Below are 13,297 nucleotides of genomic sequence, written 5' to 3'. Positions count from 1 at the left end.
CTGCAATGTGTGTATATATATATATATATATATATATATATATATATATACACACACATGATGAACCAATATACAAATAAATGTAGAAGGGTGTAACAGGGGAGTAATCCCTGTTCAAGTAATGTGCCTTTAATCTAGCAGTGTGGTGGTTAACTGCTGGTAGTCAATTAATAAACACCACCTGCCTGATTTAGATTGCTTACAAAAGCCTTTCTGTTGAGACAGGAAGTGACTCCTTAGCTCACTTGTGAGCTGACCTTTGGAGACAGAGCAGGGGTTCTTGAGTCTCCCAGGAGAGACTGACCAAGAGAACACAGATCTCTGGAGCTGACCATGTCTTGAGCTCTGCCGAAGACACAGCAGAGCTGATTTCAAGACACAGGGAAAACTACTAAACCTGAAGCTGACACACCCTGAGGGAAGGGAGCTGAACCAGGAACTGAGAAGATTTTCCCTCCAAGAAACAGATAAGACTTTCATTCTTAAGAGACTTCTTATATCTGCTTATTTCATGCTATGTGTTTGGGGCTGGGAAAAATGCTTGACTAAGGGAGATATGAATTAATTGCATAGTGTTTCACTAGCAATACTCCCAAGTGAATAGAAGCTTTGTTCCCCCCCCTGTGTTTGGATGGATTTCCTGATGAAAAGGAAAAGGCACAATAAATCCTTATTATAATTTCACCTTATAAAAGTCTCCAATTGTGTACCTCTGTGAACGTCCGCCTACAAAGGGTTATCAAAAACATGCTGTACTGGGAGGCGCATGCGCGAGGCTGGAGTGGATGGCAGCATAGGATTTGAGCTCCGTCCCCCACCTCCACTAACAGTGTAAAACAACGACGCACTAGCTTTAAATAAAGTCTGAAAATAATATACAACCACGGTGGCTACCCCCGAGATGGCCCCGCTAAAACCTAGAAAGAAGAAGGAGGGCGATCTACGCAAATACCTCGGCCGTTCCACTCCACAGAGAGCCGGTGCAGCAATGGCGCCGGAATCAGCCGCGGGCTTTGACTCGGAATGAGAGGAGGACCCCCCAGCAGAGCCAGCACAGATGCCAGTCCGCAAATGTGATTTTGATCGCCTGTACCAAGACATGAAGACTATGATCCATGTCGGGCTGCAGGACTTGAAGTAAGAAGTACAGGGCCTAGGGGAGCAGACTGGGGCTCTTGAGGACAAGATGGCGACCGCAACGAAACAAATTAAAAAAGCGGACAAAAGAGCCACATATATGCAGGCCCAAATATCTGAGATAACAGACAGGCAAGAAGATGCCGAGAACCGGGATCGCCGCAACAATATAAGAGTTTGCGGCATCCCTGAGGCTATCACGGACGTGGAGGGGTTCGTCTCCAGATGGCTGGCGACATTGCTTCCCGACCTCCCAGAAGCTGAACGAGCTATGGACCGATGCCACAGGGCCCTCAGAAACCGCCCTGCAGCAATGGAGCAGCCACGTGATGTAATTTCCAGGCTGCACTACTTTAAGACCAGGAAAGCTGAGGGCTCCTGCCGGTTCGAGGAAGCCATGATGCAGCTGTTCCAAGATCACTCCCCGGTCACGTTGGCTAGGAAAAGGGCATTACAACCCGTCACTAGGTTACTAAGAGACCGGGCAATACGCTACCATTGGACCTTCCCGTTTGGCCTATTGGTCATAAAAAACGGGAAGGCCATCTTGATGAAAGAGATCGAGTAGAGCGAGGACTTTTTGAATAAACTGGGGGTGAAGTAGAGCTCGACAAAAAGCCCCAGGAGGGAGCAACGGGAGGAGCCAGAATGGAGGACAGCCGGCCTGTCCAAACCAAACCGCGACCCTGAAGTTACAGAAGAGATTTGAGGGGTACGCCAGTGTAGAGGGAGAAAGGGGGTGGCCTGGTATTAAAGGGGTTGCACCCCATATGGCCATCCCCTGACCTCACCAGAGAGACAAGGGGTTAACTGGACTACGGTCCAGGGATGTGGTTTGCACTTTGTTATACCTTGAAAATGTATGTTCCCCTGTTCCCATGTTTCATTATAAGCATGTATTTTAATGTTTTAAAGTGCATTTCTATATCTCCAGTTCTGGAGGTCGCAGAGAGTTCATATTTGGTCAATATGTGGAGTCACTGTAGGCATTAAAAACTGGCAAAGGTCGACCCACTGAACCCACCAGAATTGAACTTATTAATATGTGTAGATATTAAAGTGTATATGTATTTTATTTTGGATCTGTTCTGAAAATGCAGACGCCATTTGCTAGGTTAATAGGTCATGAAAAGCAGACGGCTGAGTAGCCTAAGCACGGCAATCAAAAAGTAACTGCCTTGATTGTTACCCAATGTCTAGGGATTAAGTATTAGTCAATCAACAAACTCTGTCAGTCTAATTGTTACCTGAGGGCATGGGTTAGTCTGTTAGTCTGTGTCTCCACATTAGAGAGTGGATACAGCTAATTGTGCACCAATAGGCTGTGTTCAATGTTAAGAATAGGGTTGCACAGGTATATAAACTGTGTCAACCCTACAGTTTTTAGTTGTGCTGGAGTTATGCTTCTGATTCCATCTTGAATGTCACTGGACTGCTGGAGAATTGCTAGTGGATACTTCTCCATCCCCCAACCCTTAGTAAGTGTTATCTTCTTGTCTGTTAATTGTACTATATTGATGTGTTCACCTTATTTAAGGAATATATTATATTTTATTATATCTAAGCCTCGTTCAGTTCAACCCAGATATTTGGTGTTCATTATATCTTGTCATAAGCTACCGTGACAGCCAGTACCTCCACAAGAGCAGAAAGTTCGGGTTACGGTTTACCCTATTTTAGAACGAGATATTGCCAAACCCATAAAGTTCCTCCCTGATCTGAAACCCTCAGCTAATATTTGACTCTGTGCCGAAGGACTAAACCCGACCTGGGCCCCGACCCGACGGTGCCCCGGGGCACCGGCTGAAAGAAGGGGGAGAAAAAGCAACAAAATACAAAGCTACCAACCCTTACCAGAAAGGTAAAAAGGCTGAAAATGGCCGATGCAGTGGAACGCACGCCGGCCATAATGGCGCTGTTGGAACAGGCGGACCGCATGGCTTTGTTAAGGAAGCGGAGCTTACCCCAGCACGAGAGCAGATGAGAGGACGTCCTCTTTCGCTGGCTCGACTAAGGAAAATGGTGTCCCCCGGAAGGACGTCACAGGAAGTGGAGCGGCCGCCATCTTGGAGGGGGAATGGGAGCAGAATCGGATAACGTCGACAGTCGGCGACGGGAGCCGCCGGGGTCTCGCGAGAGGAGGTGGCACACGCGGTGCACCCGGCAGCATTCAGGGCACAAGGGAGAGCCATAAGGAGGAGGAAGCCAAGGCCCCGGACAAGGGCCAAGAGTGCAGCGACGGCGATACACAGAGCACCGGCAAGAAGAAGATGAGGAGGGAGGACGAGAGACAATAAAATACATGGACTACAGAACAATAAGGGAATTTATAAATGGGATAGCCCCCCACTCGAGAGCCCCACACAAGGGTACAGCAGGCCAAGGATATTCGCATAAGACAGATAGGAACACAAGAGGGCCACCCACACAAAAATATATAGGAGCATAATTAGAACAGGGTAGCATGTGACCTTCGGGCAGCGGGGCGTTATAGCTCAGAAGCTTACGAATATAGTAGCAAAGGGAAGGAAAAGGGGAGGGTAAGGGAAGTTGATAACTGGCAAGTTCTCAGATTTAAGTTTAAGGTTAGCAGTTATAATAACAATAATAAAGTGTTGTTTTACAATAAAGACTAGCTCAGGCGATGGAGGGGGGGGGTGTTGTCCCCCGCGACTGCCTTGAGCATGGGTCTCCACTTGGGCGCAGAGGAGAAACCCTGCATGTGGCCCATGAAAGTCCCCACTAGGCCAGCCAATCGGGCGGGAGAGGGGGATGGAGGGCCATCCCGGACTCCGCCCAGGCTGAATGAATGCCCAGGAGGGGCAATGAAGGCGATTGGGGGAGCTTGCTCTCGCCCAGTTGCCGGACATTCATTAAAGGTTTTGTCATGTGTTGTGATGTGTGTTTCTGTGTTCCCCCAGTGTGTCTCCCCTTGTATCCCCTTGTTGCAGTCACAGGACGCTGAAAGTATGCGCCGAAACCCGGAGAGCCCCCCCTCGGGCAGAGAGTACCCACTTACCCAGAAGATCCAGGGAGCCAACAGACAAGGAGAGGTGCAGGTAACTACACATGAGTAGAGAAATTGTACTCCTTTCACATCATGTGAAAGGCTTTAATAGCCCATGGAAGCGAAAGCTAGCTATGACGGACTATAAAAAGACTGACCTGGACATCCTAATGTTACAAGAGACGCATTTCTCTAAAACCAGCTCCCCGAAATACATTGACTACAAATACAATACATGGTTCTCAGCCTCTGCCAACAAAAAAAAGCGGGGGGTAGCTATATTGTTCCATAACCGACTGCCAATCCAAGTACAAACCGTCAAAAAAGACAAGAACGGTCGATTTTTGGTTATCATAGGGGAAATACGGGGTCAACCTGTCACGTTTGCAAATGTATACGCCCCAAGCGACAACGCAGAGGCTTTCCTAGAGCGATTTTTCTCTGTACTCAGAAAACTTGCACAAGGGAGCATTATCCAAGGGGGAGATTTTAATCAGACTCTGGACCCTCTGCTCGATAGATGCACCCCAGGTGGACACACCCGGTCAACAGTTAGGGCAGCATGGAATAGAGGACTGAGAACCAATAATCTATTAGATGTTTGGTGAGAGCAACACCACACTGAAAAAGGTTTTACATTTTACTCTCACCCCCACGACAGATACAGTAGGATAGACTATCTCTTTGTGTCTAGCAGAATGGTCTCGCAGATCTCCCATTTGGGAATCCACGATATTTCGTGGTCAGATCATGCGCCGATTGAGCTGCGGTGCACGGAATTCAGTCTTGACAGACCAGGAGCGAACTGGAAACTCAATGAAGTATTGTTAAAAATCCCTGAAATCTCACAAAAAGTGGAGGATAGAATCAGGGTATATTTTCAGGAGAACACGGGAAGTGTGATTTCACAGTCTACTCTTTGGGAAGCCCATAAGGCAACTCTGAGAGGAGAGCTCATAGGGATCGCGAGTAAGCGGAAGAGGGAAAAGGACAAAAAAATTAATCAATTGAAAACAGAATTAGCGGTCCTGTCAGCCCTTCACAAAGATAACAAAAATGCAACGACCCTTAAGGAGTTGTTAGACACTAAAACTAAACTAAACTTACTGCTGGCATCCCGTGCTGAAAAGGAGCTGTCATGGTCCAAGCGGAAATTTTATGAAAAGGCAAACAAGCCAGATACCCTACTTGCCAATAAGCTTAGAGACAGAAATCAAGTCTCCCAAATTCAGTCAATTCGGATAGCACAAGGGAATCTCACTTCGGACCCTAAATTAATAGTAGAGGAATTCAAATCATACTATGAGACCCTTTATGATGGAGCGAAAGTGGTCCACAATACTACCACTCAGGCTCGCCTGAAGACATTCTTAAAAGAGGCCAAACTACCTAAATTGTCCAGAGAGGAGAGGGACGCACTACAGGCAGACTTCACTATAGAGGAGCTTCTGGAGGTAATGAAATCACTGAAAGCATCCAAAGCCTCCGGCCCAGATGGCTTCTCCAATCTATATTATAAAAAAATCCGTAATCTGCTAGCTCCTCACCTGCTAAAATTGTGTAACTCATTTATGGACGGTGCCCCCATCCCGGCCTCGATGCTCCAGGCGTCTATCTCTGTGATTCACAAACAGGGGAAAGACCCAGCGGATTGTAAAAGCTATAGACCCATCTCTCTGATTAATTCAGACACAAAAATTTTCTCCAAATTACTGGCTAATCGCCTTAATCAAGTGTTGCCGCGTTTGGTCCACCCCGATCAAGTAGGGTTCATCTGTGGGAGACAGGCATCTGATAACACTAGACGGATCATAGATTTGATACATCTGGCACAAAAGAAACATATCCCGTCGATGATGCTTAGCCTAGATGCAGAGAAAGTATTCGATAGAATCGACTGGCCCTACTTGAGAGAGACGCTTGGAGAGTTCGGACAGGGGGGGAGAATGTTGGAGGCAATTCTTGCTCTGTACCAGGGGCCGACAGCGAGGGTCAGGCACCAGGGCTTCCCGTCTGGGGAATTCCTGATTCAGAGCGGCACCAGACAAGGATGTCCTCTATCCCCCCTTCTCTTTGCGTTATGCATCGAGCCCCTCGTAGCAAATATTCGCCTTAGCCCAAATATAACAGGTATATACATACAGGGTAAGAAATTATGTTGTTGTAAAAGCTTGATTTGCTGTGTTTTACATTATTTTGGCTATGCTGCTATGCATAAATGTGTGTGTCATGTATTTTAAAATTAGATAGATGTAATTTTTGCTATTGTATGGTGTACTTTAGGTCAGGGTGAGGCTTGCTTTTGTATATTGTATTCTTGTTGGTACTTATATTTTGTCAGAGGATAACTTGTTCTGTTCAATGCATTAATTAGTTAATTGTTTAATTGTTAGGGATGGAATGTAAATTGTTTAGGGATTTAATTAATGAATGCTAATTGATTTCTGGTTACTGGATTGGTTAAAATAGTATACTTGTTTGGATGTATTGGTATTTTGTTTGGAATATGTTATAGTTAACATTCATTTGCACAATGTATATGATGCATAGATTGCATGCATGATGTATAAAATGTAAATGCAATGTTTTGAGTGACATTTGAGGCTTTTGATTGGCATTTGAGGATTTTGATTGGAAGATCTGATTGGATTATTAAAGGAAATTGATTTTATTGTACTGTGTCTGTATGGAGAAGTGGTATTTGTAGTACAGCATGTTTTTGATAACCCTTCTACATTTATTTGTATATTGGTTCATCATGTGTGTGTGTATATATATACCAACCAATAGAACCAATACACATATATATATATATCTCACGGGTATCATGCAGAACCACGGGTGACACCTGCAGGGATGAAGTGGTGGTCCCACATCTGTGGGGGCACCGCGGACCCCTAGTCTGCGGGGAAGAACCGGTGGTTCATACTATAATAAAATCTCTCCACGTCCACCACTGACAAACTTTGAGAAAATCTGTATTTCAGAAACAGGGGACTAACCTCTCGCATATACAAAGACGTGGTCTGTACCAGGGACGAGAACTCACAGAAGCTCCAGTATATAGCCAGGTGGGAGACAGACCTAGGAGAAGAGTTAGGGGAGGACGAGTGGGATAAAATATATATGGCAACAGCTAAGAGTTCAATCTGCACGACATTGAAGGAGAACGCATATAAGGTCCTTATGAGGTGGCATCTCAACCCCACTTAAGTTATCTAAACTTGTCCCAGGTTACTCCCCATTGTGCCACAAACGATGTAGAGAGCCGGAGGACTTGTTACACATGCTGTGGTCCTGCCCTCGTCTTCAACCCTTATGGGAACAAGTTAGAGATTGGCTATAGAGGAGATTGGCTACAGAGGATCTTGAAAACAGGATGTTACCAAACGGCGCCAGCAGAACTAAAATAATTAAACATATTACAAGGTGTTAGTGCGACAAACAATGTCAGTGTCCGATACTACCAGAAAGTCCTTGGTAAATTGTAATAGTAGATAAGTCCAACACACGGTGACTCCAAATGGTTGTCAATTCAGGGGGTACCGGCATATGTGGAAAGAGAAAACAAAACAATATCGTGCTACACAGTTTGAATAACAGATTGGCAAGAGAAAGGGGATGGTCAATTCCAGAGGAAAAAACTTGTGCAGGATAGTAAGTAAAACAAAAGTACATTTAATAAACAAAAACAATTTAAAAACAGCTCCTCTCCTCACGATGACAAACGGCAATTAAAATCCTACTTACTGGACCCAAGTGGGAAATGCGCATAGAAATTCGCCTCCCGCTATCACCAGCTACTCTCGGGGCTCTGGCGTTGCACCCCCCAGACCTGCTGGGGCACACAGAACCTCCGGTCCGCTGGTGTTCGTTCCGGCTGGCTTCCCTCTACTCGGTTTACTACTCCCGATCTCCCGGGTGTCCGCAAGCCTCACTCGCGAGAGTAGATGGTATCTGAGGCTTGTATCCAGGTATGACGTCACGGGAGGTCCCAGGTTCGTTAGGAGAGAGTGCACGTAGATGCAACTCTGTTTGGTGCACACGTGGGAGTAGGGCAAGCTTCTCCATTTTGGCTTTATTTTTATTAAATAAATCATGACACTGTGTAATATGTCATGTGCTGTTGTTCATCTGAGGTTGTATTTACCTCATTTTAAGACCTGCTAAGGAACAGATGATAAAACCATAGAATTCAAAGAGGGTGTACTTTCTTTTTCACACAACTGTATGTAAAACTCAATAAAAATCTAAGTTATATAAATAAAAAAACCAGAGAGGTCAGGCATGGCTGAGGGTTTTAATACACAGAAAATGGAATGATGTGAAGGGGTAATCAGCACAATTGTATATAAGTATATACAGCTCAACCCCGTTATAACGCGATCTGTTACAATGCAAATCCACTTATAATGTGATTAAATACTGCCAGCCCCCCCTCTTAGTCTCACTTTTTCTCACACTCCCCCCTCTCCCTCTCACACACACGTTCCCCCTTTCTCTCACTCTTCCCCCTCTCTCCACCTTCAGCTCCCTATCCCGCACCCCCTTTCTCTCTCGCACTCTCCCCCCTCTCCCTCTCACACACACGTTCCCCCTTTCTCTCACTCTTCCCCCTCTCTCCACCCTCATCTCCTATCCCGCGCCCCCTTTCTCTCTCGCACTCTCCCCCTCTCTTCATCCCCTGTTTCTCCCCCCCTTTTCTAGCACTCTCCCCCTCCCCCCACTTTCTTTCTCTCTCCCACTCCCGTCCCCTTTCTCTCTCCCCTATTTCTCTGTCTTCCCCCCTTTTCTCTTTTACTCTCCTCCCCTCTCATACATCTCCCCTCACTCACTCTTCTTCCCACACCCTCCTCTCTCTCACTCTCCCACCCACCCTCACTCACTCCGAGCCAACCTCTGTGCTCTGCCTCCTCACCCCAGGCCCTATCTGTGGAGTAGGGTGTAAGGTTCTGGCCGGGCAGCGATGGAAGTTGGCCCGAGTTCCAGCAGGACCAGTTTTCTGGGACAGGGACATTTGTTCCCACTCTACTCCCCCTCTCCCCCTAACTGAAGAAACGCTACAGTGTAAAGAAAACCATTTTCAGACTTCCCAATAAAGGTTGCTAATACAATGCTTCAGGCAAATTTATAGTAATGTTTTTCCCAATTGGCTGCAGAACTGCATCTTTGGAGCGTAATCTCACCCATGAACTCAGCATGCAGTAAAGCAGACACTTAATTTCTGCTTAGTCATCCCCCTGGCTGTGCGTTGATGGCGAATTCAATTATAACCTTTTAAATCTTCCACTCTCACCCTGAGAACTTGCTCTATGCAGCGGAGCACAAACTCTCTGGATTAAGGGCTGTGAACAGCGATTCAAACATTCATTTGAGTTGTTACAATCAAGTCACTTTATTGTCTTTTAAGAGAATTGCATGACTGGCTGTGTGTGAAATGGAAGGAATTAAGCTGATCCCTTTGCTTCCAATTGGACCGTTGCTCATTCTGTCAGTCCTAACGCAGCCAAAAATGTTGCTGTTTATTTTTTTCCACTAAACTGACGGAAAAGGTTTGAGATTTGTTTGGATATTTCCATTCTTCCCATAATGTGTTTATCTGTATAACACTAGAAGTAGATTCATCCATGGAAGTTAGTGGTACCTTTTTAACATCATAGTGATAATAATAATAACTTTTTATTTCATATCGCGCTTTTCTCCCAATGGGAATCAAAGCGCTTCACAGTTACAGCTATGGTACGCAGCACCTGGGATGTTTTACAGACAGTCCCCGGTCCTGATCAGTTTACAGTCTTTGTTTTGGTGGCTGAGGCACAGAGAGATAAAGTGACGCCGAAGGTTACAATGAGCTGACCCCTGCTTCCAAATCAATGCTATCATTTACAGTCTTACTCACTGAGCCACTCACTGAGCTACTCCTTCTCCCAATTTTAACAATCCCTCAAACACTTCCCCCCCCCTGAATTACCCAAATGTCACTTCTTCCTTAAGCCTTTACCCCCTTAACCCTCTTAGCATGGCACGAAGGGTTACTTTTTAATCTAAATTCATTGCCAGAAAAACAACACTCCGAGAAATGTAAATAAGTATACACTGAAACACTATTACAGCATAATGGAAACTATGAATTGCCAAGATTTCGGACCCCCATGGGGTACGTCAACATGTTAACAAATAAAAAAAAAGCATAGCAACCCTAAATAGCCACTACCGTGTCAATAAGAAAAACAATCCAGAACATTTCCAGCATTTACCCTAAAGCACCGTGAGTAATGCTGCAGTAAATTAGGATCAAATGTCCAAAGTGGAGCAGGACAGCGGCATTCAAAGAAATAAGTTGAAGAGAATATTCTTGTATACGGAGAGCAAGAGTTAGTTCCTTTCTGTGAACAAGAATATCTTGCATTAAAACTGACAATTCCGCAAACCACTTTGAAGGTTCCAGACCTGAGCCCCAGTATGCAGTCATTCTACTCAAGAAGAGGTGGGTGTGTTGGTTCAATTGGACTTTGTTTTAGAAGATTACAGGAAACAGTGAATCGAAGTTACAGAGCACAGTAAAAAAAAAAAAAAAGTGATATTACTAAGATGTCTTCATCCTTTCTGAATACTCCTGTGGGATCTACATAACAATGTGTGTCATAACAATGTGTGTCATAACAATGTGTGTCATTACTATGTGTTCGTGGAGTGAAGATAAGAAGTTACAAAAGTGTAATGATTTTATGGGACCCGAAACTGTGAACGGTGAATGACTGACTCAAGCTATTGTTTCACAAGATTAATTGAAACTGTGGATTCTTGAGGATAGGCCAGGAACAATTTGTTCATAGAAGGTCATCTCTTTTGGTCCTTGTCTGCTTTGCTCAATGTACAGTACTTCAAACTAGAGACCTTCATATAGTTATATTCTGCACTTCCCAAAAAAAAATTTTTTTTAAGTGTCTCTTGAGTTGGAGGTGTGGTCTGGTGAATGCCACGCAAATAAAGACCCGATATGTAATACAAGAAAAGTTTTTAAAGAAGTCGCTAATGTCAGTGGTTTAATTAGAATTTGAGTTTTTTGGTCACCCTAAAGTTTGCCCAGTTTATATTAAAAAAAAAAAAGAATCAGACGACGAACCTTTCTGGATCATGTGACTCGGATGTCACTCAAATGTGAAAATCTGTTTCAAAGTTCAAGTCGGACATCCGAACAAAATTCAAAGTTTGCAACTTCGAACCCACGAACCTGCCCGTCCTTAATTTATATTCATATAATATCATATATATGTAATATTATGTGCAATCTGTATCACTGAAAATCATGAAGCATCTGATATTTGTTGTCCTACGCTGCAACGTGAACTTTGGGATGTAAGGTACTTTATAATGTAGAAAATATCATATATAAGCATTATCTTTGGGGCACATGTTGCTTAATTAAGAAGATAACAATTCACATTTCTATGTTATACGCAAGCTCCTTCTTTACTCTGACTTTGCATTATTTGCCTATTTAATATACCCAGTTATAAAGCATCTAATGAAGTTAATGAAATTAAGAATGCCATATAGGGAGTGTGTGAAAGGGTATGATGCTTGGAGAAGTTATTCCTGATTAGTGCTTTAAATAGTCTAGTGTCACTGCTGGTATGACCACCAAAAAGTTACAAGTAGCTAAAATGTTGATGTTCATTTTTAGTTCAAATGTATTAACTATCAATACATTAAACCAGTATTGGCCTAAAGGCTGGTAGGGCTGATCACCCATTTCAGTTAGTAGGCTTTCGCAGTTAATTGCAGAGGTTAGGCAAGGATAAGAACCAGATATTGTGTAAACAGTAAGACTTTTATAGCTTTAACATATACAATAGCTGCTGGAACTCGAAATGATTCACTAGCATACAGCTATGGAAACAGGACATTAAACTTACATTGAACCACAAGACCTCATTATTGATCTGCATACCAGAATATGTCCTGAAAGCATAAGTATGCATTTGCTATGTTTTCTGCCTTTTCCTTTGCTGATACGTTTTATCTACGAGAACAGTTGAAATGTGGTCGAGTTTTCATCAATAGCCTATATCAGGGCTGGCCACATCCAGTCCTCAAGGGCCACCAACAGGTCAAGTTTGAAGGATATCCCTGCTTCATCACAGGTGGCTCAATCAGTGGCTGACTTACACACTCCATTCTTCTCCTCGCTTTTAAAGCTTTAGACTCTTCTGCCCCTCCTTACATCTCAGCCCTAATTACTCGTTATACAACATCCCAACTCTTGCGTTCTTCACAAGGATGTCTTCTTTCTACCCTCTTTGTATCTAAAGCCCTCTCCAGCCTTAAACCTTTTTCACTGACTGCCCCACACCTCTGGAATGCCCTTCCCCTCAATACCCGACTAGCACCCTCTCTATCCACCTTTAAGACCCACCATAAGACACACTTGCTTAAAGAAGCGCATGAATAGCACTGTGGATATTCTGAACACATGATACATAAAGATTGGCCCCCTGCAGACGTACTTACCACAATTCCCTCCTACTGTCTCTGTACGTTCTCCCTACCTACCAATTAGGCCAGGGCCATGGTCACAAAAACCGTGCTGAACCGCGCTGAGAGGAAACATTATCCCTATCATCATGGCTTTAGTCGGCGCTTCCGCACGCTTCCGCATGCATGCGGAGGCGTGTGGAATTGCAGCCGACAGACAAATTTAAGTTTTCCCGCTGAGGGAAGCGCAGGGCCGGTCACGTGACTGCCAAAAGCCAATGGCAGTCTGTGACGTCGGCGCCGTGACGTCAGCGCGCTAGCCTCGCCTCCCGCCTCCTGCCCGGCTCCCACCCGGCTCACAAGCGTGCATGCTGACGCTCATGCAGGGACACAAAAAAGCTCCTGCTTGAGCAGGAGAGCATGAGCGTCAGCGCTGCACAGCGCTCTTCTTATCACCATGTCCGAGGCCTTAGACTGTAAGCTCCTCGGAGCAGGGACTCCTCTTCCTTAATGTTACTTTTATGCCTGTAGCACTTACTCCCATGACCTGTTATTTATATTATCTGTTATTTATTTGATTACCACGTGTATTACTACTGTGAAGCGCTATGTACATTAATGGCGCTATATAAATAAAGACATACAATACAATACTTATTGAGCTACCTGTGCTGA

This window comes from Ascaphus truei, chromosome 7 (genome assembly GCF_040206685.1).
Source record: "Ascaphus truei isolate aAscTru1 chromosome 7, aAscTru1.hap1, whole genome shotgun sequence".
NCBI classification, from domain to species: Eukaryota; Metazoa; Chordata; class Amphibia; order Anura; family Ascaphidae; genus Ascaphus; species Ascaphus truei.
The sequence above is the reverse complement of the archived record's forward strand: the minus strand, read 5'-3'. Positions refer to the sequence as shown.